The 20,414-nt window shown below is 37.4% G+C and overlaps 1 protein-coding gene across 1 annotated transcript in view; it reads right to left on the bottom strand.

Moving 5' to 3' along the window:
* The window catches only part of Rc3h1 (ring finger and CCCH-type domains 1), a 79,792-nt gene extending 62,904 nt beyond the window's left edge, over nt 1-16,888 (bottom strand). Inside the window, exon 1 of the mRNA XM_026388506.2 lies at nt 16,635-16,888. The gene's annotated coding sequence lies outside the window, so the exon portion shown is untranslated. The remainder of the gene's footprint in view (nt 1-16,634) is intronic.
* Between the last annotated feature and the right edge of the window lie 3,526 nt (nt 16,889-20,414).

The following is a 20,414-nucleotide window of genomic DNA, read 5'->3' as shown; positions in this document are numbered from 1 at the left end:
TCTAAGTTAAGGAAACTGGAACAATTTAAGTAACAAAATATAGTGGTACTGTATTATAACCCAAAATATAAAATATCTATTAATGAATCCATATTGGTATAAGTAAATGACTGAATAAATTAAAGGGGAAGGAAGAGACAAATTTCCCCATGTAGAAGAATTCCAAATAAATTATGTAAATACACTACCCTGAGGTACAGTTGGCAGAACTCCTTAAGTGTGAGCTAAGTATAGTGATTTCCTTTCAAAAAAATACAATATGGAAGGCGGGTACAATTTTACAGTAAAGAAACCTGATAAACACCACTTCAGCCAGGTGATCATGGTCAACATCAACATCTATAAATTACGTTAACAGTGTTAACTCTGTAATTTTCTTCCCCAAAACTCCTAGTCCAGTTTAATCAAGAGAAAAATCATGTCAAATTCCATTACAGGAGCATCCTACAATATATCTGAGCAATGCCTCTGTAAACTGCCAACATCATCAAAAATAAGATGTCTAGGGGATTGTGGGTCATCGGCAAAGCAACCACCTAGCACATGTGAAGCACTGGGTTTGATCCTCATCACCATATATGAATGAATAAGATAAAAGTATTGTGTCCACCTACAAATAAAAACAAATTTTAAAAAATAAGTCTAATAAACTGTCAGAGCCAAGAGAAAGCTGTGGAGATGTAATGACTGAAAGTACTGAGGTATTCTGGATAGAATTCTGGACAAAAAAGAAAAAAAGGACATTAGGTAAAAATCAAGGAAACCTGAATAAATTTAATCAATTTTAATTATATCAATATTGGTTCAACTGTAACAAATGTACTAGTCTAATGTATGATGCTAATAATAGGGAAAACTTGGGGAGAAGTAAGGAAATTCTACCTGTTCAATTTTTCTGTAAACTACTCTAAAATAAAAATGTCAAAAAAAAAAAGACCTACATAGTACAACTGAAATTCATATTTGGGTTTGTCTAACTTTACTAATATAAAAATTGCTCCTTAGGTTTGTTAATCATTTGTTGTGGTACTTTGCAAAGATAATCATAATTCTTCCCATCCCTATAAATACACTCTTTTGTAATTTGACTTTGCTGTTCTTACCATCAAGGGATGGATTCTTTTCCCCAAATGTTCAATCCGGGGGACCATGACTTACTTTGAACAGCTATATGCAACAGAAGTGATACTGAGAGAATTCCTAAACCTAGATTTTCAGTTTCCATTCTCACTCTCTCAGGATGTGAGGAAGCTTAAACTGGCCTGCTTGAGGATGAGACCACAAGAACAAGGGGGGAAAAGGTCTTAGCTCATCCCACTAAAATGATCAGCTCCAGTCTGAGAAGCCAGATGACTGAAGTCACATTAAATAGCCCCAGTGGAAACCAGCAGAATAACCACTCAGCTAAACCCAGCCCAAAATGCTGATTCATAGAATTGTAAGCAAATAAAATGTTTAAGTGATTTAAGTTTTAGTGTGGTTTTTCAATAATAGATATCTGATAATTGTTTACATAATGAAAACATGATTTTACATTTATAAATTTCAACACAGCCTTCTGAAGAAACAGTAATACTAAATATAATATTGATACTGAGTAAGTATATAATTTTTCTGAGGTCCAAAAAAGTACTGTGTTCACTTTTCATCACACGACTAAACTACCTGACAAAAGAACAATTTAGAGGAGGAAAGATTTATTTTAGCTCATGGTTTCAAGGTTTCAGTCCATAGTCAGTTGGTTCCATTGCTCTCGCCTGAGGTAAGGTAGAACATCATACAGAAGGGTATGGAAGAAGGCGGCTGCTCAGTTCATGGCAAGTAGGAAGCAGAGAAAGAGCTGAGGGTGGAGGAGGAGAAGAAGGAACAGTAGAATACAGTCCCCAAGGGCCTGTCCTCAGTGATTTAATTCTCCAAATGCCCACCTGTCTATCATTACCACCTAGTCATCCTTGCAAACTATTAATCCATCAAATTAATCCACTGATAATGTTAAAGTCCTCATGATTCAATTTAATCATGATTCAATGATTCCTACCTCTGAACATTTGCTGCATTGCCTTTAACCCATGAGCCTTTGGGGCATTGCAGATCTAAATCATAACACACATTAACAATCACAACATGCCCAAATTTAGTTTTGTAATTCTGAATCATAATCATCATTAACTAAATGGAAAAGCAAAATAGTATGTTCTCAAAAGCACAGCAGGACAACAAAGCCCTTTTGATTTAAAAATATGTACCACTTATGCTGAATGTAAATCTATTAAAATTTATTATTTTCCAAATTCAACATACTTTTTTTTTTTTAAGAGAGAGTGAGAGAGGAGAGAGAGAGAGAGAGAGAGAGAGAGAATTTTTATTATTTATTTTTTAGTTCTCGGCGGACACAACATCTTTGTTGGTATGTGGTGCTGAGGATCGAACCCGGGCCACACCCATGCCAGGCGAGCGCGCTACCGCTTGAGCCACATCCCCAGCCCCCAAATTCAACATACTTAAGTCATCATCCATGCAGTAGTTCTAATCTCTAAGCAGCATTAACTCTTTTAATGCTGATAAGGATTCATATGCTCAATTATGTTATCAGTCCTTAATGTTTACAATCTAAAGACTGAATTTTTCCTTACTATTATCACTTTAGATATCTTCAGCAAGTGAAGCTTGCTTTTCCCTACCTACCTACAAATAATATTTTCCCCTACCAATCACTTAAAGACTATCTCATTTAATCCAATATCATTCTGAGAGTACCTCTACTAATGAAAGGAAGAAAACAGATAATTCATATAACTTAATGATCTAGTCAAAATTTAACCCTCATCTGTCAACTCCAAAGCCTTTATGCCTTCCAACTTTCAGCATGGGGAATTTCTCATAATCCTTAATAATTAACATAGTAGTATGCTACAACTGAAATAAAATCATGCCTGTTTTTGTCTTAACCAGACGATGACTAGACTGACTGAATGATTCTGGCGATCAAACCTGGAGCTTTGTGTATGCTAGGCAAGTGCTCCACCACTGAACTATATCCCCAGCCTCATGACTGGTTTTAAATAGAAACTCTGGAACTGATTTAGCCTACATATTAAAAACAAACAGAAAACCAAACCAAACAACAAAAACAAAAACACAACAGGTTGCAGAACTACTCTTTCTTTAGAAGATAATTACAAGGATAACTTTGTTTTGTTTTGAATATTTTATTAGAACATTTCCATTGGGAAATAATCTGGGCAGTAAAACAAAATGAATCCAAATATATATATATATTTCCCCTACTTTGGATACTATAAGATGAAGTATAATATACATACAGAAGAATATACTGATCAAGAGTGTTCAGCTCAATGAATTGCCACAAAGACATACATTACCAGCACCCTAAAAGACTCCCTTACCACAATCCCCTCCTCAAAGTCAATACTATTCTAATTTCTAACACTTTAGTTTTATGATCACCAGTATTTATTCTTTCCTGCAACTTTTTTTTTAACCTTTCCACTACATTTTCATTTTAAACTGTTAAGAAGCACTCCAGTTAATATGACTACGATTATTAAGCTATCCTTTACAAACTGATTTTTGGAGCAGTGATGACATGTGTATTTTGAACATAGCAGATTTCTGAAGAACTATGAATGAATCTAGAACTGGTCAACAAAGAGAAAACAGGCAGACTCAGAACAGGTGAACTGCACATGCAACACAACCTTTTTTGCAATAGGTGGGTAATACATTCTGACCTCTGGATTTTTTTTTTTTTTGCATTAAAGAAAAAAAAATCTAATGCATTTTATGATAAAAATAACATAACAACATCAGTATTACTAAAATATATGGTCTCTTTAATCTACTGACCAGAGTTTAATAACATTTTCATTAACTTCTGGGTTTTTTTGTGCAGACTGACTATATCCCTGCCCTTTTTTCACTCTTTACTTTTAGACAGGGCCTCCCAAAACCACCAAGACTGTCCTAAAACTTACAATCCTCCTTCAGCCTCCTAAATTACTGAAATTACACACATGCCACCATGCCCCAAATTTGTTCATCTTTATGGACTCTGCCTTATTGAATTTCCAGAAAATAATGTTACAATGAATTTTAATAGCAAATACTTTTAAAATATTGCTGCAAGTAGCCAGGCCTGGTGGTGCACAACTGTAATCCCAGTAGCTCAGGAGGCCGCGGCAGAAGGATTGTGACTTCAAAACCAGACTCAGCAACTCAGGGAGGCCCTAAGCAACTTGGCAATTAAGCGCCCCTAGGTTCAATTCCTGATACCAAAAAAATGCTCTAAGAAAAAGAGGAAGAGGAAGGGGAAAAAAGAACAGCTCATTGTTCCACTTTAGAATTGTTTCTAGACTACTATTGCAGACAAAATTTCATTTTGGAGAATTTAAAAGAATGAAGAAATTGCTACATGAACTCCAAGTGCAGAAACCTACAGCTACAATGTATATTATTTATACTACATTATTTTTATCTTTGCATAAAGTGGTTTGAGAACAGGAATATGAATTGCAGAAGATGACGTTTTGTTAATTTCCAAGTAGCTGCTACTATAAGAAAACTTAAGGATTTGTTGCTAGTATATAAGAATATAAAACACTTCTTCCAAACGGTGTAATGATAATCTTCTAGGGATTAAATTCATGCTTCGGTTTGTACAGTGTGTTCAGGGAAGTGGGACTAAAAGGGCAAATTAAGTCTAATTGCTGTGGGATACACAACAAACATAAATCTACTCATATTACTCTTCATTTGTTGGCAAAATTAGGAACCATGGTTTTTCTTCCACCAAAAAATTATGAACAGGGCTGGGGTTGTAGCTCAGTGGTAGAGCACTTGCCTAGCATGAGGCACTGGGTTCGATTCCCAGTACCTCATCTAAATAAATAAAGGTAAACTGACAACTAAAATTTAAAAAAAAAAAATGAATAGCTTGTCCCATTCTTAACCCAACTCTAAGCCTTTCCCCATTTCTCTACACATTCATGTGAATTCCCTCAGAAGGCCTTCTCTAATCACCTTATCTAAAACTGATACCCTAATCCCAACCCCTCTTCATCCAACATGCTATGTTTTACTTATTTTGTTATAGTATATACCAGCCATTACTAAATTCCATAAAGACATGGATTTTTTTTTTGTTTCTATCTCTAACCATTTTTGAGTCATTCTATGTGCCAAGGACTATTTCTAAGTATTCTTCATTGATTATCTAACTTAATCCTCAAAATGACTCTGTTAGATACCATTATTAGATTAGAGCTCAAGAAATTGAAGCGTGGATGTTACTGCTAATCACATGGTAACTAAACTTATCCCATTATTAAATTTGTAATTCCTTCTGTAATTTTTATTTCTTTGGTGAAACCATTTTTAGACAACCTGACACATCTGGTAATCATCTCTGATTCCATCCTCTTCTACCCCCATTTAAATATTAACTCATGCATCTATAGCTTACTTTCTATCCCTATTTCTCTGGTTGAACTCTTATTTGCTCATTTATTTAAAAAAAAACTTATTGAGCATCTACTATGTGCAAAGATAGTGCCCTAGAAACTCAGGATATAGCCCTGATGATCTGGACCACACAGTAACCTCTTAACTGAGCTTTTAGTCCGGCCTACTTCTTGACTTCCTCCATCCTCATCATAATTGCCAGTCATTTAACTATGTAATATTGTTTTACAACAAACAACTCAATGTATATAAAGAGCAAAAGATTTGAAAAGACATTTCACAGAAGACGATATCTAAATGGTCCATAAGTATACAAGATGTTGTATGAAGAGTTATTATAAGGTAAAATTTTATTTTAACAATCTGAGTAGAATGAATTAATGTTTAGTCAATTACCAGGGGAACAGGTACTATTTAACATTCAGTGATGCTTAGGGTTGGGGGTATAGCTCAGTGGTAGAACAAACGCTTAGCACATATAAGAACCTGGGCTTAATGCCTAGCACCAAGGACAAAAATTCAACAATGCCTTCAAAAGAATATTACCTGTACTAGGCTTTGTAAAATTCAAAGTTGTTGTTATTATTATTTACTATTTTAGTTGTAGATGGACACAATATCTTTATTTTAATAATTTTTTTTTTTTGTGGTGTTGAAGATTGAACCCAGTGCCTCACACATGCCAGGCAAATGCTCTACCACTGAGCAAAAACACCAGCCCCTAAACTATTCTTATATGCATTTAAAAAAGATTTCTGCATTTTTTATTCTAAGAATTTCCTTATTTCAAAAACCATCAAATGCATGTCTAGCATGTATAAAGCTATGGGTCCAATCCCCAGATCCCCCACTACACACACACACACACACACACATCCTTATAATATAATCTATAGAAGCTACAGGGACAGGTTAAGTAAGTATATTATTCTTAATCTTTAGAAAATTAGAATCTAAAATGAGAAAATTTATCTTAGTTAATTTCTGTCTATAATTCAGTTATGATGATAAAATATTTTCCCTTCAGATGTAATCCTTTTTAGGTTACAAAAATAATTTCTATTACTAATATAAATTGGCTTAGTTATAGGAGTAGGCTTTCATCTAAACGTACACAGTAAAATGACATTTCCCCCATGAAACTGACTCAAATAATGGATCAATTCAAAAACCTCACAATATGCCAGGTGCAGTGGTACATGCCTATAATCCTTTTTTATGGGAGACTGAGTCAGGAGGACCGAAAGTTCAAGGTCAACCTCAGCCACTTAGTAAGATACTGAAAATAAAAAAGGGGGTGTTCATTGGTTAAGTACCCCTAGGTTCAATTACCAGTACTAAAACAAACAAAACCACAACTTGACTTCTTAAAAAACGATTTATTTCTTATTTTGGTGTCGGGGTGTGTGGGGGGGGTGAGGGGGGAATAAATCCAGGGGCACTTAACCATTGAGTCACACCCCTAACCCCTTTTTTGTATTTTATTTAGAGACAGGGTCTCAAGTGAGTTGCTTAGCATCTCACTAAATTGCTGAGGCTGGCTTTGAACTCTTGATCCTCCTGCCTCAGCCTCCCAAGCTTGTGGGATAACAGGAATTATTTTTTAATAAATTTAATTTAATGATAGGCTAGATTTAAGCAGAGTGACAGTTTTAATCAAAACAGATGAGGCCCGGGGATACAGTTCAGTTGGTAGAGTACCTGCCTTGTGTGCACAAGGCCCTTGGTTTAATCCCCACCAAAAGAGGGAGGGAGGGAGGGAGGGAGGGAGGGAAGGAAGGAAGGAAGGAAGGAAGGAAGGAAGGAAGGAAGGAAGGAAGGAAGGAAGGAAGGAAGAAAAAGGCAAACTGCTCTCATTGAGGTATTTAGTATAAAAATTCACATATGGGGCTGGGGTTGTGGCTCAATGGTAGAACACCTGCCTCACACACATGAGGCACTGGGTCCAATCCTCAGCACCACATAAAAATTATGTCCATCTACAACTAAAAAAAATAAATAAAATCCACATATACAATAAGGATTTTAAAAGCAGTAATTACAGGGAAAGCATTTCAAAATGAAGATTAAAATTTAGGTGTTTTAAAAGTATAGTACTTACATATGAAAGACTACTATGTTTTTTTCCCCTTTGTGATACTGGGAATTGAATCCAGGGGGGTATTCTACCACTGAGTTACATCCCCAGACCTTTTTATGTTTTAGTTTGAGACAAGGTCTCACTAAGTTGGTCAAACTGGTTTTGAACTTGCCTCAGCCTCCCAAATTGCTGGGTCTACTACTACAGAATGTCCTCACAAAAAAGGCTTTGTCAGCAAGTATAACTAGTACAGAGAGGGTAAAAATCAAGACCATATACAGTGTAGCCACCTTTACCAAAAGACTAAGTACAAATACAATTTACCTGAAAAGTAAGAGAGACTGATATAAGGCATGCACACGTGTGTGTGCGCACGTGTATGTGCATGTGAGAGAGACAGAAAGACAGAGATACACACTGGAGATTGAACCCAGGAGTGAGAGACAGACAGACACTGGGGATTGAACCCCGGGGGAGAAAAGGGGGGGGGGAGAGAGGGAGAGGGAGAGACACACACACACACACACACACACACACACTGGGGATTGAACCCAAGAGAGAAAGAGAGAGACAGACACTGGTGATTGAACCCAGGTGAACACTGGACTACACTAACCCCCATATCTTTCTTTCTTCCTTTATCTCTTTTTCTTTCTGCAGACAGGTCTTTCTATGTTGCTCAGGCTGGTCTTGAACTCCAGGAGACTAGAGTCATCCTCACGCCTTATACCTGACAGCATAATATTTTAAATTACAAAGTATATAATTAGTCCCAAATAACCTCTTCAAAGGGGCTTATAATTTATAAAAGCAACCCAGTGGCAATCCCAAGAGAAAACCAGAAAAAGGAGATCCAGATTTTAATCCCAACTCTGCCGTTTATTGGTTCTGAGACCTATATATCTTCCCTAAATATTCAAAAGGTTTAGAGAAAAATACAAAAGAAAAAGATAGCTCCAGATTTTAGGGACAAAGAAGAATGGAATAAAAGATGTTACGAAGAGAAACATGAAAAACCTTACTATTAGGATTAGAAAGTACTGAAAATACAGGCTTAAGGAAAAAATGTAAATTGTTTAAGTTCCTCAGAGTGAAGATAAATAAAGAACTGAACCTTGAACATGTAAGTGCTTTTCAATGTGCAGCCATTTACCATGTGTGTTTATTAAGCCCTTGAAATGTGCTGGTGAGACTGTAGACTAAATTAAATGTTATTTAAATAAAATGTAAATTTATCCAATCATAGACTATTATTCAGGGGTAAGAGGTAAGACGAAATGAGCTTTCAAGTCATGAAAAGATATGAAAGAACCTTAAACACATTTCGCTAAGTGAAAGAAACCATTATGAAAAAACTACATACTGTATGACTTCAACCATGTGACATTCAAGAGGCAAAACTATGGAAACAGTAAAAAGATCAGTGCTCACGAGGGGTTTAGAGGGAGATGAAAGAGATAAAAAAAAAAACCGAAACACAGGGCATTTTTAAGGCAGTGAAACTGTTCTTCAAGACTCTACAATAGAGTGGACACATAACATCAGCCATATGACAAAACTCACAGAATTGTACAATGACACAAGCATGAAACCTAATGTAAACCATGGGTTTTATTTGTTTTAACCCAAGGGTGCTCTAATACTGTACTGTATCCCCAGACCTTTAAATTTATTTTTATATTTTAGACAGGGTCTTGCTAATGTGCCCAGGCTGGTCTACAACTTGCAATCCTCCTGCATCAGCCTTCCAGAGTAGCTAACCTAAAATCTGTAGTCAATTGTGGTTAATAATGGTTCATCAAGTTTAACAAATGCATTATAAGAAATGCACTATACAAATACAAAATGCCAACACAGGAAACTTTAGAGAATTCTACTTTTTATACAATTTTTCTATAAACCCAGAACTTAAATAATACATGCAGCCAGCACCCGGTATTGAACAGCACAGGCAAATGTAAAAATGAAAGATTGAGGGCTGGGGTTGTGGCTCAGCGGTAGAGTGCTTGCCTGACAAGTGTGAGGTCCTGGGTTCAATCCTCAGCACCACATATAAATAAATAAATAAATAAATAAATAAGAGATCCATTGACAACTAAAAACTATTTTTTAAAAAATGAAAGATTGATATGAGAAGAAAATGAGAATGGTAATATTAAGAATTATTTCAGGAATGGGGCTGGGTTTTTAGCTCAGCAGTACAGCGTTTGCCTCACACATGCAAGGCAGTGGGTTCGATCTTCAGCACCACATAAAAATAAATAAAGATATTGGTCCATCTAAAACTAAAAAAAAATAATAATTTTTTTAAAAAAAGAATTATTTCAGGAAGAGGGTAGAAGAAGGTAGATGAACATGATCAATGCATGATATGCAGTATCAGTGAATCCCATAAATGTGTACAATTAATGTTTTAATAATTACTTTAAAAATTACTTTATTTCTGACTGCCACTGCCACTACATGTACAGTTAATTCTGAATTGTACAGTTTTTATGTTGCTTTAATATTAAAATATTATACAACTTTTTCAAACATTTTAAATAAAAACCTTTCTAAAATTACTTTTGTAAACAGAACTTAAAGAACATAAAATGTATTAAATGGGTACTAGTTATTAGGTACAACAGTAAAAATATATATTATATCATTCAAATTTCCAAACAACCTTTAAAAAAAGATATTACCATTTCTGTTTTTAGGAATGAGGAATTATAAAGTTTGAAGCAGAGCCCCTGCCTAGCATGCATGAGGCCCTAAGTTCACTCCCTAGATCTGCAAAAAAATAAAAACTCAAAATGCTACTGACGCAAATATGAAATCACAGAAATTCAAATATTATAGACTTGATCTTTTCCTAGAAAAAATTTACTGAGTTGTGAATATTTTTATAAAAAGGAGAGAAAGATTCATTTCAAAATTTAAATCCTTATTTTGGACTAGACAGAGGGAAGTGAAAAGAGGGGAGGGGACATGGGGGTAGGAATGACAGTAGAATGAATTGGATAAAGTACCCTATGTGCATATATGATTACATGACCTGTGTAATTCTACATCATGTACAACCAGACAAATGAGAAGTTATACTCCATTTATATATGATTTGTCAAAATGCATTCTATTGCCAAGTATATCTAAGTAGAACAAATTTTTTTAAAAAATTAAATTCTTCCATTTAGATCTCTCCACTACAAATCTTTTTTTTTTTAATATTTATTTTTTAGTTATCGGTGGACACAACATCTTTGTTTTGTATGTGGTGCTGAGGATCGAACCCGGGCTGCATGCATGCCAAGCGAGTGTGCTACCGCTGGAGCCACATCCCCAGCCCCTATAAATCTTTACTAATAACAAGAAATGTATTTTTCACTGTTCATCATACATTTTAAGATTTCAATTAATTAGAAGTATTATTTTGAATTAAAGATATTAGTCCATTTTTATTATTCTTTATTTTTTTTAAAAAGTGTTACAAACCAATTGCCTCCATAATCATCAAGAATAGGATTAAGACTAAGGTTTCTAGAATTTATTCAAAACACCAGGTGTGGCGGCACAGACTTGTAGCCCCAGCTACTCAGGAGGCTGAGGAAACAAGAGGATCAATTGAGGAGCCACAAGTTTGAGACCAGCCCAGGCAACACAACAAGACTCCCTAAAATTATTCAACAATAAATTAATAAACGTCATGTCAGGTAAATCATAACTCTAGTGTTCTCAAAGATTAATTGAGTAGTTATAAAGTTGGAGTCAACGATATGAAAGAATTTCAATCTAATTCTAAAAGTCTAATTCTAATGTAACCTCAAGTAATGTATTTCAATTTCTTCTGTATATTAAGAAAAACTAAAAGGCAAACATGTTCTAGATAAGAGATTAAATAAGTATCAATTGCTCACATTTGTATAGAACGTTAAATTTTAGTTAATTTCCACAACTCAATGAAGAAATACAAATGAGTTTAAGAAACTAAACTCTTTTGATCAAAGCTAAAACCAAAAACAGCTGTGACTCTCAACTGTTTCTTCCATATTGAGTTCCTGACAGCATGTTTATGATATCTAAAGTAGGGATGCAAAGAATGAGCAACCCTACATGCATGATTATTCCTAGCAAGCACACCCCAAAGGTTTTTTGTTGTTATTGCTTGTTTTTGGCAATTTCACTTGTACGTAGTCTTTTCCTCAATCTTGTTTGAATTTAATGTCATTTAAATCCTCAGAAATAGAAAGCAGAATAGTGATTGCTAGGGATTAGCAATTGCTAGGGGAATTTCGGGGTGATGAATTAAAGTGGTAGTTGCACAACACTGTAAATATACTAAATGCCACTAACTGTTCACTTTAAAATGGTTAATTTTATGTAATGTGATTTTTTTCCCTCAGTAAAAAAATTGTATGTTAATACATAGATAAAACTGACTCCCTGCTGAGTTGGGCGTGGTGGTGCATGCCTGTAATTCCAGTGACAGGCTGGAGGTAGGAGGATCCTGAGTTCAAAGACAGCCTCAGCAACTTAGGGAGGCACTTGCAACTTAGGGAGACCCTGTCTCTAAACAAAATATAAAAAAAGGGCTAGGGATGTGGCTCGATGGTTAAGCACCCAAGTTCAATTCCCAGTACCAAAAACAAACAAACAAAAAAACAAAAAACACTGCTACTATATCCTAATGTTATTTGGATCTTAAGAGATTTTTAGATAAAAATGATTACAAGTTAAATTATTATTATATATGCACAGTAATAATCACTGAGGGGCATAACCAATGCCAGGAAAACATTATGAATTAATAATTAGTTTCTCACCTAGTATACAGAAAGCAAACAAAAATATTACATAAGAAGTAAACAGGCTCAAGTCTAAATAATAATGGATAAAAATAAATATACTGAAGCTAACTGTCTTGGGTACATAGGGAAACATTACTGAAGATTGGTAAACCTCACACTTGAAAATATTAGAAATATAATAAATACTTAGAGGGGCTAGAGTTGTAGCTCAGAGAGAGAGCACTTGCCTAGCATGTGTGAGGCACTTAGTTAGATCCTCAGCACCACGTAAAAATAAATAAAATAAAGGTATTGTGCTCATCTACAACTAAAAATATATTTTAAAAAAGGAAATACTTAGAGAAACTCTGGACTCATAAAAATTCCTTTGTGTAAATGTCTATAACTTCCAAGGCCTGTTCAAATCCACTCTAGACTCCTTGATTAAGTAAAAGAAAAGGGGATCTTAAAATGGATCCCAGAGAACAGGCTCATTTTAAAATTTGACTATTTTGTTATACAGGTCAATCTGAGAAGTTAAGTCCTCTGAATCAAATTCTAAAGAATACCTAACCCCTGAGCATAGACAGGGCCAAAGCTAAACCAGGTCAGAATACTGTGCCAAGGAACATCCTGATCTGAGGTGTTCCTCTAACAGGGATCATTTATCAGTTTTCATTTTGTTGGATGCTGACTGCCTTCAAGATATATGCAAAAGAGACTGACTAGACCCCATCAAACTCCACATCAAATCCTAAGATATAAAGAAAAAATAAAAGCCTTCAGAATTCTAAATGCCTAAAGAAAAAAAAATTTAGAAATGAATAATTATAAATATTAGCTGACCAAACTTTAACAGCATTGAATGTTATTAATTTTTAAATTTTCACAAAATATTTTAAAGGTACCATTTAGTAACTATTTACATAACAAGTTAAAACCATGAAACAATCACAGCAAGGTCACAAATCTGTCCTATATAAATGATATAAATTTCTATATTTCATAGCATTCAGATCTAATAAAAACAAAAGCAAGTGTTACTTTGTGGTTTGCAAGACTGAACAATTTCTTCACCATATAAGTGAATATTTGGCAGGGTACAAATAATATTAAAAAGGAAATTAGAGGTAAGGGCAAGTACAGTATTTCAAAACTGTTCACAGTTTAAAAAAAAAAAACAACTGTCATCACGGAAGATGCTTCAAGGTTGTTTTGTTTTGCAGTACTTGGGACTGATCCCAGGGGCATGTTACCATGAAGTTGCATTCCCAGCCCTTTTTATTTTGAGATAGTCTCCCTAAATTGCCCCGCTAGCCTCAAACCTGTGATCCTCGTCCTGCTTCAACCTTCTGAGTTGCTGGGATTACAGGTGAGCACCACTGTGCCCAAATTGCTTCAAAGTTTAATAGTGACACATGGTGACAGCAGTAAAGCAGCTGGGACATAAAACCCTAGTCTGAGTAAGCTCTTTTATCTAGTAATTATGTGACTTTTTTTGCTAGTTATTTAGCTTTTTCCAGCCTCAGAGTCTACACCAGTAAAATATCTCAGGTGGCAGGATCCCAAATTCAAAGCAGCCTCAACAACTTACAAAAGCCCTGAGCAACTCAGGAGACCCTGTCTCAAAATAAAAAATAGAAAAAACAGAAAGAGCTGGTATATGGCTCAGTGGTTAAACATCCCTGGTACCAAAATAACCCACAAATACTGTAGCATAACTAGAGATTAAATGAGACGTTTTTACTCATTCAAAAAAAATATGCTCTGAAAAAATGTAATTTTATTTTATCTGAAATTCCCTTTTCCAATCTCTTCAAATGAATCAAACATATGTTAATTATAATTCTTAAAATATGGTTCCAAAATAAAGGAAATGTTTAAATATTACTGGAGAAAATATGAACTGAAATGAGACCCACTGAACTTGAAGATATGACAATAGAGGAATCACAAATCACTTAACAGGTTTTTCTTGCATTGGGGATTAAACCCAGGGGCCCTTCACCACTAAGCTACATCCATGGTCCTTTTTATTTTTTATTTTCTTTGTGTGTGTGTGTGTGTGTGTATTGCTGAAAATTGACCTGAGGGCCTCCTGCATGCCAGGCAAGCACTCTACATCCTCAGCAGGTCCTTTTTATTCTGAGACAGGATCTTGCTAAGTTGCTTAGGGCCTTGGTAAGTTACTGAGGCTGGCCTTGAATTTATAATCCTCCTGCCTCAGCCTCCAGAGTCATTAGGATTACAGGTGCAGGTCACCTCCATGGGCTCTCATGATAGTTTTGACAAATAAATAAACAATTCCCTAAAAAACTTCTCAATATTAAACAGAAAATAGGGACCCAGACTCAACCCAAAAATTACTGGCTCAATATTCAATTTCAAATAGAAAATTTTCCCACTTAAAAAAATCTTTGTTTCGGGGCTGGGGATGTGGCTCAAGCGGTAGCGCGCTCGCCTGGCATGCGTGCGGCCCGGGTTCGATCCTCAGCACCACATACCAACAAAGATGTTGTGTCCACCGAGAACTAAAAAATAAATATTAAAAATTCTCTCTCTCTCTCTCTCACTCTCTCACTCTCTCTTTAAAAAAAAAAAAATCTTTGTTTCAGGAAAATGTTATCAAACATTTTAAATTAAATCCATGATACAACATAATGAGTTTTTTTTTTTTTCCCCCACAACCAAGCACACTGAATACTTGAAAATTACAAACTCACAAATCAGTACAATTGTTCTAATAGACTTTGGGGCACAAATAAATTCAAGCATCCCTATAATATAGACTTTACTTGGACTCTATGGGCTGAGGGGAAAAAGTGTTCTTTCTGAATTACTTATTCCCAAAAAAGTCACATTAGCAGGAGCCATGTGAAAGCTGAACATCCACAACATTATTTATGGTAGGCATAAAATGAACATTCTTTCACTCCAAATCCTAAACAACTTAGGTTAGCCTCCATGTTCACTCAATTGCTAGTGTATTCACCACCAATTTTTTCGGAAGAACTAAGAATTAGAATAGTGTTACTTATTAAACTTCACATAACCCGACAAGGCTTTCAATTATTGCAAACAGGAACCAATCCTTATCAGAAATTTACCCTTAAAATAGATCAAAGATAGTAACTGGTATCTTGTCTGCCCAAATCAATCTTCCTCTCTAGAATATGAATAAATCCCTTAGATGAACCCTGCAATTGAAAGTTAAAAAACAGTGGAAAGCAATGTTCTTGGATATATCCAAGCAATTTTAATATCAATTTCTGTGCACGAAGTTACAATCTGGAAGAGAAATAACTTAGATCTTTTCTTCTTCACTTGGAAATTAATGTGGTAAATGCCTTGAAAACTTAAGTTTAGGAAAATTAGTGGCTAACTTTGAAAGCTGAGACACTACTAAAGTACAGAGGAGCAAATAGAATGGAAAGAGCTGTCTGTCCCCTTCAGCGTAAACACAACAGAACCATAGCTGTTTCTAATATTTGAAAAGTACTGGTAGAAGTTTTGAAATCTTACAAAATGTGCTTTTGATATTTCAAAGCCAAGAGGCAAAAGTTGGCCTTTTGAATAATTTTAGGACAAAATAAGGAAAAGGCGAGATTAGAACACCGGACAGGACCCCAGAAGCACCTCTCAGGGCTGAAGAAGTGCTTCCTGAAGTCCATTTTATGCTGCTTAATGCTCCTTCGGCTGCACGTTAATAATTCAAAACGGCTCGTCTGAATAAAAGTTCTATCCCAACATTACAATTTGCGCGTTGCCAGTCAGTGGCTTTGTCTGAGTTTCTGGGGCTGTTCCGGGCTCTCAAGAGGTAACGCTGCCGGCTCCACCGGGCCCTACACTCAGGTCGCCGTCCCCCGGGACGCCGCACAACCGCTGCCGGGAGCCGCCGCTCCGGGCGGTCTGCAGAGAGACGCCCTCCACCCCGGCTACAGCCACTCGGCTGCGGTGGTGGTGGCACTTGGGCCGCTTTTTGTTTTTTCCTGAAGACACCTGCACACGCAATTTCCCCTCGCCGACAGGAGAAGGAAGACTGGGCCGTCGTCCCGGAGCCCGGGGAAAAGGACCCCGCGGGCCTCGGCGGCCAGCGGAGCGGCCTGCCCGCTGCCGCCCCGCCCGCCGCCGCCCGCCCCGCTGCACTCGCTGCGCGCCCCCCGCCCGGCGCCCCCGCCCCGGCTCGCGCGGCGGCCTGAGGCCTGCGGACGCCGGCTGCGGACGGGCCCGGCCGCCGGCGGCGCAGGGCGGGACGAACCTCCGCCGCCGCCCATTGTTCCCCGCCGCGGCCGCCGCTCGCTCACCGCGCTGGTCCGAGCAGCAGCTCCTCTCAGCTCCGCGTCCCCGCGGCCGTCGCCACCGCCGCGGCAGCCGCCGCCGCCGCCGCTGCTACCATCGACGCTGACTCTGTCCCAGGCCGCCGGGCCTCGGCCGCTGCCGCCAGCGCCGCCTCCAGCCCCCCACCTGCTGCTGCCGAGGCCGCTCCTGCAGCAGGGGCCATCTTGTAGGTCGGCCTCCTCTTCCTCCTCCGCGTCCTCCGCCGCCCCGCCGCTCGTTGTCCTCGTCCCCTTCCTCTTCCTCAGACTCCGGCCCGCCCCGGAGACAGGGGCGTGGCCCGGAGAGGCTCCGCCCCCGGGGCGGGGCGGGCGGTGGAGTCGCCCGCGCGCGGCCGGGTGGGGGTGCTGCGAGCGCCCTCGGGCCGGGACGAGTGGAGGTGGGCTGCTCGGCGGCGCCCGCGTCCCGGCTGCGGTCCCACGCTCCCGGAGTGGGCCGTCCCTTCCACGTCTCCCCCACGTGTGCTTTCCCCGCTACCCTCTGTCCAGGCTCCCCGCCACGCCGGCTTTGCCCTTTCGCCACCCCGCTCCTAACGTCCCCAAAGAGTTGCGCCTCCCCCGCAGGGAACCACCCAGAGGCCAGGCCAGTCGCTGCTCGGAAACGTCTTTGGAGCAACGTGAACAATAAGAACTATAGGGGGTGGAAAGGGACAGCTTCCGCCTGGAAGAGCTCCTGCATCTGGACGCTAACCTGTGACTGCAAAGTTTCTTGCTCCTTATGAAAAGGATGTTGTCTGGGTTTGAGAATGGGAGAGAGCTTCAAGGCAGGACCATTTAGCCAATCCCCTGCTTTTGAGAAGGGATAGAAATGAAGTTCATTTAATATCGTACAAATTTTGTTAATTTCAACACCCATTTAATAGTCTCCACTCCACTCTGCGACTTGCTTCGATTCTTGACCAAGAGAGCAGAGAATTCGTTCTTCTGTCCTTTCTTCGTTATGTACATCAATCAAAGAAAAAAATTGTTAAGAAACTTCTGTCCCTAACTCAATAAAGTGAATCTCTGTGACCCATAGTTTTTATATTATTTGTAAAACATATCACATACCTTCTTAAACTTGCCAAGGAAGAACTCCTTTTAGTTGATAACACTGCCAGCAACTAAGATTTCAGCTCTTTAGAAGACCTATTGATGACTCTATATTGATTAAATATACTGCCTTTGAGGTGGGCTAAATCTATACCTTCCTGTCAGCCTACTGAATACAGCAGTACCCTCTTAGCTGAAGTTTCTGTGGTATGTCATCCTTAGAAAACTGCTGTCTGAAATATTAAATGGAAAATTCCAGAAATAAACAATTCATGAGTTTTAAATGATTTGTTATAGTATATTGTTATAATTGCCCTATTTTATTACTGTTGTTAATCTCTTACTGTGACTCATTCATAAATTAAATTTATCATAACTATGTATGTGCAGAAGAAATGTATATATTATTTATATTTTTTTTAAAGAGAGAGTGAGAGAGAATTTCAATATTTATTTTTTAGTATTTGGCGGACACAACATCTTTGTTTGTATGTGGTGCTGAGGATCGAACCCAGGCCGCACGCATGCCAGGCAAGCACGCTACTGATTGAGCCATATCCCCAGCCCCTATTATTTATATATTTATTATATAAATGTTATATATATGTATGTTATATATACATATATATATATATGTACACACACACACACAAACACAGGGTTCAGTACTATCCTTAGTTTCAGCCATCAGCTGAACATCTGGGAACATATACCTGCAGATGAGGGGTTAACTTTTGTAGTAACTCCAGTACTACAGAGATTAAATCTCTACTACCACAAGGGGATGAAGTTAGCCTGTGCTAATCTAAGGGCTGTCTCTTGGAGAGAGAGTTCCTACCTCCAACAACCAGGCCTCTGTCCCCTGAAAGGAAAACAGATTAATCTGTTCCTCTTGCTTTTCCTCCTCCTCCCTTCTCCCTCCCAGGGAACCTTCCACAACAGAAGGTTTTAGCTGCTGTTGCTAGGCAAACGTGCCAACTTCCCTGTTTAGGTGAAACAAGTGATTCAACTTCCATTACAAATAACCTAGATAATATAATTTCTTTGAAATATTAATAGCTGTACCTCAGTTGGTAAAGACCCTTCAGAGTTCCCTTATAAAATATTATTTTGAAAGTTAAATTTATTTTTATTTTATTAATATCTCAACTAAAATAAGTTTAAAAGAGGAGCTTCTCAAAATTCATTTAAATGATATAGCTAAGCAGAAATATTTTACAAAAAAAGAAGACTGGTTTTGAAGAAACACTTTAAATGTTTACAATGAAAACTAGGAAAAGTCATGTATATTTTGAACTGAAAGTATGAGACATAGAGGACAGACTGCAAGAATGAGATATATTGGATACTTTGTCCCTTGTGGTGATTCAGCAAGGGGTGAAAAAGACTGAGTTTTATTCCCAAAGTAACAGCTATTTTAAAATTTGACCTAGTGAATTAAGGTCTTTTTTTTTTTTTTCCTGATTTTGTTGTTTAATTTTTTGTTTTACAAAACACTGGAGTTACTATAAAAGTTAACCCCTCATCTGCAGGTATATATTCCCAGATGTTCAGATGTTGAGATTTGTTGTGAATTAATTAATACAAATAAGATTGAATAATGATGGCACACACTTGTAATCCCAACTAGTTGGGAGCCTGAGGAAGGAGGATCACAAGTTCAAGGCCAGCCTGGGTAACTGATACAGCCTCTGTCTCAAAGAAAAAAGACTGGGATATATCACAGTGGTAGTGCTCTTATCTAGCATGTGGGAGGCCCTGGTTTCAATCCCCAGTACCCTCCACCCAGCCCCCAAAGAAGAATGAGACATTATATTGAAACTTAAATATACATATAATTTCAATACTCTTAAAATTGAATGATTCACTTAATCCAAGGAAATTTGTATTGATACACTGAAATGAATAGTGTTTTATGAACTGCCTTCAGCTAAGATAATAGATCAAAAATATATGACTTAAAATAAACATTTAAATATTTTATAGTCACTTATACCCAGAAATCACTGTTTTGTAGCTTCAAAACAATTTAAAGCACTAGTTTTATTTAATTATGATGTGGAATGCCCAGAAATTTAGATTCTGCCCTTGCTTCCACTATCAATATACTATGAGAATTAAATGAGTAATTTTATATAAAGTACTTAGTATATAGCACATAGTAAGCACACAAAAAATATTTTTAATTAATTTTATGTATATGTCATTATAGTCTTTAGTTTCTCTTTTTTTCCTTTCTTTTTTTGTTTGTTAACTTGTTTGCAATACTGGGGATTGAACCTAGGGCTTTGGGCATGCTAGGCTGAGCTACATCCCCAGATGTTTTTTTATTGTTGTTTTTGTTTTTGAGACTGGGGCTCCATCCATTGTCCAGGTTGACCTCAAACTTTCAATTCTCCTGCCTCAGCCTTCCAGGTAGCTGGAATATAGCCTTAAGCCCACGTGCCCCAACTTAGTGTCAAATACAGTCTTGCTCTTCCCAGAAACTCTAAAAAAAAAAAAAAAAAAAAAAAAAAAAAGATTAATGTGGTTTTGTATATCATAGTTAAATCAGTTAAAATTGTACCTTGTGAAATTTTTCTTTTTTTTTTTAAGAGAGAGTGAGAGAGGAGAGAAAGAGAGAGAGAGAGAGAGAGAGTGAGAGAGAGAGAATTTTTAATATTTATTTTTTAGTTTTGTGAAATTTTTCAATGTATTTTCTTATATGGCTGGATTATA

The sequence above is a fragment of the Urocitellus parryii genome, chromosome 9 (genome assembly GCF_045843805.1).
Source record: "Urocitellus parryii isolate mUroPar1 chromosome 9, mUroPar1.hap1, whole genome shotgun sequence".
Taxonomy (NCBI): domain Eukaryota; kingdom Metazoa; phylum Chordata; class Mammalia; order Rodentia; family Sciuridae; genus Urocitellus; species Urocitellus parryii.
This window is presented reverse-complemented; position numbering and strand designations above follow the sequence as displayed.